Raw genomic sequence first — 10,313 nt, 5'->3', positions numbered from 1 at the left:
TTCCCTTATCATGGGCCTTTCTATATCATTCTTTTTGATATTTAGTTTACATCCTTTGGATAAGGCTGTTTTCCATTCCTCACTGGTCTACAGACTACAAAGTTATTATATATCAGGTATATCTTCTGTTGTCAAATCCTATAATCCTAATGGCTGATTCCCTAGGTATTAGCTATATAATGAGTAACTTGGAACTAGAAAATATTTGAGAAAATGAACCAGGGGTACAACATATGTAGAATTTTGCAAATATTGTCTTATTTTTTATGCTTTGCTTGGTTTTACTTTTTTTTTTCTTCCTATTGTCTTCTTTGATATATAGACTGGCTTGTTTGGTAGGCCAATGGGAAGGATTATCATTTAAGAAAAAAAGGTGATTAGAAAAAAGAAAAAAAATTAAAATTTATAAAGGAAAACAAGAATTTTTAAAGTGAAAAAGTGTGAACAAACACATGTAATAACATGGAAGAAGAAAACTATATTGAATTCTGCCACAAACAAAGTGTATCTTGCAGGGGGGAGGCAAGCCAAGATGGCTGAGTGAAAGCAGGGACTCACCTAAGCTCTCCCCCAAATCTCTTCAAATACCTCTAAGAAGTGTCTCTGAACAAATTCTAGAGTGGCAGAACTCACAAAGAAACAGAGTGAGGCAGATTACCAGCCTAAGACAACCTGGAAGGTCAACAGGAAAGGTCTATTTCACCAGTCTGAGAGAGGAGCCTCCAGCAAGCAGGGCGCAGCAGCAGACCTGACCTAAGCAAAACCACTCCGGGGGACTGAATCACCAGCAGCAGTAGTGGGGTCCAGTCTTCTCAGCCCACAGAAGCCAGAGACAACTTTGAAGGCCAACTGGAGGGGGTCTGTTGGCACTGGGTGAGAGAGAAGCACAGTCCAGTATAGGGCTGCAGGACGTGCAATACAGCCACAGCACCAGCAAACCAGGAACAGGCCTTGGGAGTGACAATAGTAGTGGTAATAGCAGCAAAGGCTGATCCTGGAGCTATTAGCCCACAGACTGAATATTTGAAAGTCACCTATTTTGACTTCCAGGATCCAAGATGGCAGAGTAAGTAGTAAGTCACTCTCACTCTCCCTTATTGACCTTGGAAAATGCAGAGAATATTACCCCAGGAAAAATCCTGAAATAGTAGTCAGCAGAAAGACTAGATACAACAGTCATTTAGCTCATGAGGCTAGGAGGATTAATGGGAAAGATCCCTCTTGCTGTGGCTAAAGGGGATCAGTAAAGGAAGGGAGGCATCCCAGCAAGACAGTGGCAAACCTCATCTCAGCAAACCAGTAACCAGGCCCTTAGCCTGGGGCTAATAGAAGGAAGGGCAGATTGAGGGAGGTGATCATCAAAAGCAAAACTCTAGTGAGGAGGAAAAGGGAGAAAAAGAGAAATAAAAACGTAAATGGGGGAAGGCAGGATAGGATGGAGAGAAAGACAGATAGTAATCATAACTGTGAATGTGAATGGGATGAACTGTCCCATAAAACAGAAGTGGATAACACAATGGATTAAAAACCATAATCCCACAATATACTGTTTACAAGAAACACATTTGAAACAGAGGGATACACACAAGGTAAAGGTGAAAGGCCAGAGTAGAATATATTATGCTTCAGCTAAAGTGAAAAAAGCAAGGGTAGCAATCTTGATCTCAGACAAAGAAAACAAAGATAGATTTTATTTAAAAAGGTAAGGAAGGAAGTTACATCCTGCTAAAAGGCACCATAGACAATGAAGTAATACCATTACTAAACATATATGTACCAAGTGGCATGGCCTCTAAATTCTTAGAGGAGAAGTTGAGTTACATGAAGAAATAGACAGCAAAATTATAATAGTGGGAGACCTAAACCTCCCCCTCCCTGAACTAGATAAATCTAACCACAAAATAAACAAGAAAGAAGTTAAGGAGGTGAATAGAATTTTAAACAAGTTAGATATGGTAGATCTCTGGAGAAAATTGAATAGGGATAGAAAGGAATATACTTTTTTTCTTGGCAGCACATGGTACTTACACAAAAATTGACCATGTACTAGGGCGTAAAAACCTCACAATTCAATGCAGAGAGGTAGAAATATTAAATGCATCCTTTTCAGATCATGATGCAATAAAAAAATATAAGTAATAAAGGACCATGGAAAGATAGAATAAAAATTGATAGGAAACTAAATATCCAATTCTAAAGAATGAGTGAGTCAAACAACAAATCATGGAAACAATCAATAATTTCATCCAAGAAAATGACAATAATGAGATGACATACAGCAGGATTCAATGAAAGCAGTTCTTATGAGAAGTTTTATATTTCTCAATTCTTATATTAATAAAATAGAGAAAGAAGAGATCAATGAATTGGGCATGAACCTAAAAAAAAAACTAGAAAAAGAACAAATTAAAAATCCTAAATTAAATACCAAATTAGAAATGCTGAAAACCAAAGGAGGTATTAATAAAATTGAAATTAAGAAAACTATTGAGTGTAGTGCATCTGGAGTCTTCCATATTTTAAGAAGAACACTGACACGAAAAATTGTTATCAAGGGATAAAGTAGTGTTAACTCTTCCTAAGTGCATCAACTGAGTTATCTAGGTGGATGTTATCGTATGGAGGAAAAAACAGAGAAGCAGTAGAGTTATTGTGATTGCCTCCTAAAAGGAGAAAATCTAAAGCAGTGGAACAAGGTCTGGAAATATAGAGGGCATATGTTTCTTATTGTTTTGTTATTGTCTCTCGTTTTTGTTGTTGATGATGATCATAAAAATAGCTAGCATTTACATACTACTTTAAGGTCTGCACATGAGTTGCCATGTTATTTCATTTGATTTGAGACATGGATACTATTTTTATCACCATTTTACAGATGAGGAAACTGAGGCCAATAGAGGTTAAATGACTTGTTCAAGGTCATATAGCTAATAAATGCTGAGACAAAATTTGAACTCACATCTTCCTGACTCCATGTCAAACCCACTTTCCAGTGTTTCTAGATACCTGCCTTAAAGGGAAAAGAAATCCTAATCATTAGAGCTACCTGGATGTTGTATATTCAACTCCAAAATGCGTACTGATTTTTAACCTTAGAAGAATGTAAGTGAAGGCTTTATTACAATCGGTTGAGATGTTGTTTAGGAAATTCATGCTTTAAGTAGAGGGTGAATTAGATGATCTCTAAATGAAATGCTATGATTCTCATGGGATAGGGAAATAACAATTCTTCATGAACAAAATGTTTTTATTTTCTCCTTTATTGTATTCTACTAAGCCTGATGTTATGTATATCTGTCTGTGCAATTATAACTAAATAAACTGAATTATTTGACATTTTAAAAGAAGTACAGTCTTATATTTTAAGGAAAAGTACATGTTATCATCTAGATATAAATGAGTACTAATGAGTAAAATGAGAGAACTTAACAAAAACATTGTCATTTCCAAGAGCCCAAATTGAGACTTAATGTCTCATAGAAATAGAACTTCTTTAACCTATAATAACAAGTCATTGGACCTAAAAATTGTGGATATGTTGAAGGAATCCTTAATTTCTTGAGCCATTGGTTAGATAAATCCAAGGACTTTTGATTGTACATTCATTACTCATGAGTCAGACCCTAAAATTTGCTGAGGAAGAAGTTATTTTAAGCATTTTACTCACTGGGAATCATTTTTGTATGACTAAATGCTAATTCTGAGTTAATAGGATTTTATTTTATTTAATATTTGTCTTTCCTGTGATTCCCTTGACACTTGCTACTTCTGTGACCATTGTCTAAACAAGCCATTTAATTTCTTTGCCTAATATTCCTCATCTGTAAATTGCAGGGATTACTCTGATGACCTCTAAGGTCCAATTCAGTTATCAATCTGTTTTCTCATGTAGGCTTTTTTTATTTCAAAGTGAAGCATGAAAGTTTAGGGATTGATCATTATAACCTCTAGCTTTTCCTTTAAGTACACTGAAGTTTATAAAAACTTTTTTTTGTCAAAATGGAGTTTTAGAAAGAAAATTCTAATCAAATACAATGGTTAATGTTATTATGATATTGTCAGTTAAAGGACACATCTCATTTTTAAAAAATCCTATAATAACACTTCTCCTGAGGAAGTAGACTTCATTCAGTGAGTTTTAAAATATTTGTTTGGAAGTACTTATTGTGGCAAAGCAATATATCTTTTTTTCCCCCCAAAAGACACTATACTCCACCCTTGATCCCTTGGTCCCTAGTTATTGTGATATTTGGACTTCGCCAATTCTCCACCTGGAACATGATTCCTTGCCATCAAAAAACTCTGCTATCTGTTTCCACTCTCAAGCTTCCAAACATTGCTGAAACAACCTATAAAATAATGTAGTTTGGATCCAGTAAGCATTCTCATTTCTAACCTTAAATGGACCCACACTAGTACAAGACAACCTTTTTATTCTTCTGTGAGTAATTCTCTATCAATTTCCACTCTATCCAAACCATCTCCTCTCTCCTCAACCCTGAATTTCTTTTTATTTCTACAGGTTATACTTGTATAGTCATGCAAAACACTTTCATAGAATTCATGCTGAGGAAAACTAACTATATTTCCCTTTATCCTATACCACCTCCCATTTATTCTATTCTCTCTTTTGTACCTGTGAAATTATTTGCTTCTGATTACCCCATCCCCCAATCTGTCCTTCCCTTTATCATCCCCCTACTCTCTTATCCCCTTCCACCCCATTTTCCTGTAGGGTAAGATAACTTTTCATACCCAACTGAGTGTGTATGTTATTCCCTCCTTAAGTCAAATCCAACGAGAATGAGATTTGCTCATTCCTTCTCAGTGTCCCCCACTTCCCCTCCACTGTAAAAGTTTTTCTTGTCTGTTTTATGTGAGAAAATTTACCCCATTCTACCTCTCACTTTCTCCTTCTCCCAATAAAATCCTCTTTCAACCCTTAATTTTATTCTCCAGATATCACCCCTTCATCTTCAACTCATCCTGTGCCCTCTATATATCAATTTATCTATACATATAATTTTTTCCCTCCAACTGCCCTAATACTGACAAAGATCTCATGAGTTACAAATATCATCTTTCCATGCAGGAATGTAAACAGTTAAAATTTAATGGGTCCCTTATGATTTCTCTTTTCTGTTTACCTCTGCATGCTTCTCTTCAGTCTTGTATTTGAAAGTCAAATTTTCTATTCAGCTCTAGTCTTTTCATCAAGAATGCTTAAAAGTCCTCCATTTCACTGAATTTTCAATTTTTTTCTCCTCAAGGATTGTACTCAGTTTTGCTGGGTAGGTGATTCTTGGCTGTAATACTATCTCCTTTGCCCTCTGGAATATGACATTCCAAGCCCTGCAGTCCCTTAATGTAGAAGTTGCTACATCCCCTGTTATCCTGATTGTGTTTCCACAATACTTGAATGTTTATTTCTGGCTGCTTGCAATATTTTCTCCTTGACCTGGGAAGTCTGGAATTTGGCTACAACATTCCTAGGGGTTTTCCTTTGGGGAGCTCTTTCAGGAGATAATTGGTGGACTCTTTCAATTTTTATTTTACCCTCTGGTTCTAGAATATCAAGGCAATTTTCCTTGATAATTTCTTGAAAGATGATGTCTAGGCTCTTTTTTTAATCATGACTTTCAGATAGTCCAATAATTTTTAAATTATCTCCCCTGGATCTATTTTCCAGGCCAGTTGTTTTTCCAATGAGATATTTCACATTGTCTTCTTTTTTTTCATTCTTTTTAATTTGTTTTACAATATCTTGATTTCTCATAAAGTCATTAGCTTCCAATTGCTCCATTCTAAATTTTAAAGAAGTATTTTCTTCAGTCAGGTTTTGGACTTCCTTTTCCATTTGGCCAATTCTGCTTTTGAAGGCATTCTTCTCCTCATTGGGTTTTTGCATTTCTTTTGCCATTTGGGTTAGGCTATTTTTTAAGATGTTATTTTCTTCAGCATTTTTTTGGGTCTCCTTTAGCAAGCTCTTGACTAGTTTTTCATGATTTTCTTGCATCACTCTCATTTCTCTCCCCAGTTTTTCCTCTACTTCTCTTACTTGCTTCACAAAATCCTTTTTTAAGCTCTTCCATGGCTTGGAACTGATTCATATTTATTTTTGGAGGCTGTGGATGTAGGAGCTTTGACTTTGCTGTCTTTTTCTGGTTGTATGTTTTTGACCTTCTTTGTTACCAAAGAAAGATTCTATGGTCTAACTTTGTTTGTGCCTTTGTTTGTTCATGATCCTAGTCAATTACTTGAGTTTTAAACTCTTTGTTAAGGTAGGGGTCTGCTTCCAGTGTGGATAATGTACTATCCCAAGCTTTGGGGGTTTGTGCAGATGTTTTCAGAGATACTTCTAAGGACCTGTCAATTTTCAGTTCTTCCAAGGTGGTATAATCAAGGATGAGGTGTTTACTCCTTTCCTGGATGTGCTCTGATCTATTAGTGACCATAAGCACTGTTTCCTGCCTTGGAACTGTGAAGAGGATTCCTTCTCCACCAAGGCACAAGCTCCATCATGCCACCACTCCTCCTTGCCCTAGAATCACCACTCAGAATTGTGAGCCAGATCTAAGCACAGGCAAAGCAAGAGAATCATGTCTCAGCACCAGTAATGAGATCCCTGCAATTCTCCTCTAATCAGACACTTGATTTCCCTTAGTCTGTGGGCCAAGCTCTGGGAGCAGCTGCTGCCCCAGGACTGGGTTGGGATCGGGGCTGGGACAGCGCTTCTCTCTCACTGTGGTCACAGATTTTGCCTACTGACATTCTAAGTTGTCTTTGGCATTTGTGGATTGAGAAGTCTGGAAACCACTATAGCTACCCATGATTCATTCACCTGAGGCCTGTTCCAGGCTCACTGAGGCTTATTTTGCATGACCACCCATGCTAAACTGCGTTTCTCTCCCAGCCTTGCACAACAGACTTTTCTAATCAACCATCCAGATTGTCTTGGGTTGGAGATTTGTTTCACTCTCTCTTTTTGTGGGTTCTGCTGCTCTAGAATTTGTTTAGAGCCATTTTTTACAGGTATTTGGAGGGGTTTTGGAGAGAGCTCATGCAAGTCATTGCTTTTACTCCACCATTTTGGCTTTGCCCATGGGTACAATATTTTATAGTGTTAGCTATTTGGCACAGTGGATAGAATTCTGGGCCTAGAGTCATAAAGACCTGAGTTCAAATCTTTCTTCAGACACAACAATAAATAATATTTTATATGTGTATAGTATATTTCAATAATAATAACAACAACAATAATAATAACAGCATTTACATTTCCCTTTAAGGTATGCATAACACTTTACAAATGTTATATTTTATATAATGGTCAATAAGTCAACATGCATTTGTTAAGCAGGCACTATGCACCATGCTCTGTGCTAGTAGCCAGAGATACAAAGATGGGAATGATATATTACCTATCCTCAAGGAATTTGTGTTCTATCAGAAATGAAATATGTGCATATATAAACAAATAGAAATAAAATATGTGAAACAAATGGAATATAATTTTGAGGGACCGTACTCCACATTTAGGAGATGGAATTAAGTTTCAGGCTAGAAGGTAGTACTCAAACTGAGTTTTAGTGGCAACAAGACAAAAGAGGTAATTTATTAATCCTATTCCTTCTCCAGAGGACCTATCCTGGTATCTCAAGCTGCTTCTGATTTTATTTCTTGAGTTACCTTCCAGCTATACCATATATAACATATATTCTGTACTATTTCTATGCATGTTGAATTCACCATTAAAATGCAAGCTATTTAAGGGCATAGAATTTTGTGTCTTTATTTTTCTTTGTATTTTATATTTGTATTTGTATGTAGCAAACTTTCTAACTTTTAGTGTTTAATGAATGCTTGTTATTTGATTGATTGTCTCCCAGTATCCAATGCATTTTTATATATCATTAAAGAATAGTGAGATTGACAACATAAATTTATGCTTCATAAATTAATAAATAATACATTCTAAAGAGAGTGATCTAATTCATTTATTCCTCATATCATGATTCAATAGATATTTGTTAGCAAAGTTCAGTGCTAAGTATTGGATGTGAAAAGATTACACACATGTGTATGTATACACATATATGTGTGTAAGTATGTATGTACACATACACACATATATAGTTGTATATTTGTGCGTGTGTTACCTCTAATCTCTAGGTACTCACCTTCAACTGAACAATCTCACTTAGACATATTATATTTAAAAACAATATCCCTATTTCATGACCTTGGCAGGTTGTGGAAACCTGCTATTATTTATTTGATCAACTATATAGCAATATATAGTCCTAATAGGAAAAAAAATATTTATGCTACATTCCTAAATGTTATAACTATGCAAAATATGAAGCAAAGTCAACTTAAAGACTTTTTAATGTACAAATGTGACTATACTATAATAAGGAAAGAAAAAAATGCAAACATATTTTTCTTCTCTTATTTAATAATAACAGATCCTTATCTATATTTGCCTTTTTGCACATAGTGTTGCAGGTGTTATTTTGTGATTCATGCCCTGTATTTTGTGTTTAGCTTAAATTAATTATCATATTCTGATTAGATATGTTAAATGCAAAATTTGTATTACATCTTGTTGTCAATTCTCAGTATGAATGAATGTCTACCTGAATATTAAATAAGAGACAGGTTTCTCATATGCACACAAAATGGACAGAGGTCCTATTATGTAAAGGAAGCTCTCCATACATAGGAGTACTTTCACTGCAAACAAGTTGACAATAGTTTGTTTTATTTGACTAAGATGGAGTGTCTTAAGGAAAAATGCCAAAGCCAATTAACATGTCAGGAGAAAAACTAATGAACAACTATTTTTCACCTCAGTAAATTAAGTATGGGCATTTATTACAATTCAGACATTTGTTAAATTGGATAATGGTACTAAAACCAAATAGTGCATTTTACATGACTGTAGTTGATGTCATCCCTATTGTTGTTTGCAATATTTTTTTTAAAAATTTCATAGGTTAAATAACAGAAATATCCCCTCCCTTAATGTTACTTCCACTGTTTTCCTAAAGTGTTAGACAAAACAATGCAAAAGCTTTGAGCCAATTATTCCCCCCAGCCTATAAAAACCTCCTTGTTATCATTTTTGGAATTGGCATGTGTATACACACAAACACACACATGCACATGTGTGTTCAATATATCCAAAAGGTAACTCAGTATATTTTCACCAAAACCATTCCTATTCCAAATTTTCCTCTTATTGATTGAACCATTATCCTTGCAGGCACCCAGCTTCACAACTTAATTATCGTCCTTCACTCCTAACTCCCTGGCAAGTCACATATCCAAATAATTCCTTTTGTATCCCACTCATACAGCCACTATCTTAATTCAATCCCTCATTACCACTTGCCTGAACAATTCATACATACATAATGCATGCACACATACATACTGACATACACACATTTTATATGTGTGTATGTATTTATGTATTCATATGCCCACTACACATATATATGGATATCTAGTTATTTATCACCTGTTGCTGTATCAAAACCTACCTTTATCTGTAACTATATACATATCTATTTATCTAGCATCTTTCTTTTCAAAAAACACAACAGAACAGAAAAAAATAGCATTTTTATGGATGTTATTATAAATTTTGAATGTCCATTTCACATTATTTGATTCATACAATGAATTCTAAATATTAGTTTTCAAAATTGCACTGCTTCTTTGTGCTTCCTTCTCAACTTCCTTCTGTTCTCTACCACATATTTTTAAAAAATGTTGTAATGTCCTTTTTTTTCATCACTACTGTTAATCCCTCTGATCTCCTCCCTAATTAAGAAATATGGAAGAAAAAAAAGGTTGTAACAAATAAATAATTGTAGTCCTAATATTGATCGTATACAAAATTTGTGTCTCTGTACCATGTCTATATCTCCTCTTTGGAGGTTGTTAACATGCCCCATCATAGGATTTCTGGAGACATATTGGTTATTGCTTTGCTCATACTTCTTAAAAATGAAAAGTTATTTTTCTTTACAATATTTTGTTTTTGTAGAAATTGTTCTTATTTTTCTGCTCATTTCATTCTTCAACAGATTATATTACCTACTATTTTTTGAAACTGTTTATCATTTCTTGGGGTACAATAATATTTTATAACATTCATATGACATATTTTTTTTTGATCTGAAGTACTTTCTTAGATTCTGGCTCTTTATTTCTTTTATTTCTCCTTTAAACTTCCTCTTCAGAACCATGAATATTTTTCTTTCTTTCTTTCTTTCTTTCTTTCTTTCTTTCTTTCTTTCTTT

Source organism: Vombatus ursinus, unplaced genomic scaffold (genome assembly GCF_900497805.2).
Source record: "Vombatus ursinus unplaced genomic scaffold, bare-nosed wombat genome assembly UNPS02015408.1, whole genome shotgun sequence".
In the NCBI taxonomy this organism is placed as follows: domain Eukaryota; kingdom Metazoa; phylum Chordata; class Mammalia; order Diprotodontia; family Vombatidae; genus Vombatus; species Vombatus ursinus.
Note: the sequence above shows the minus strand (reverse complement) of the source record.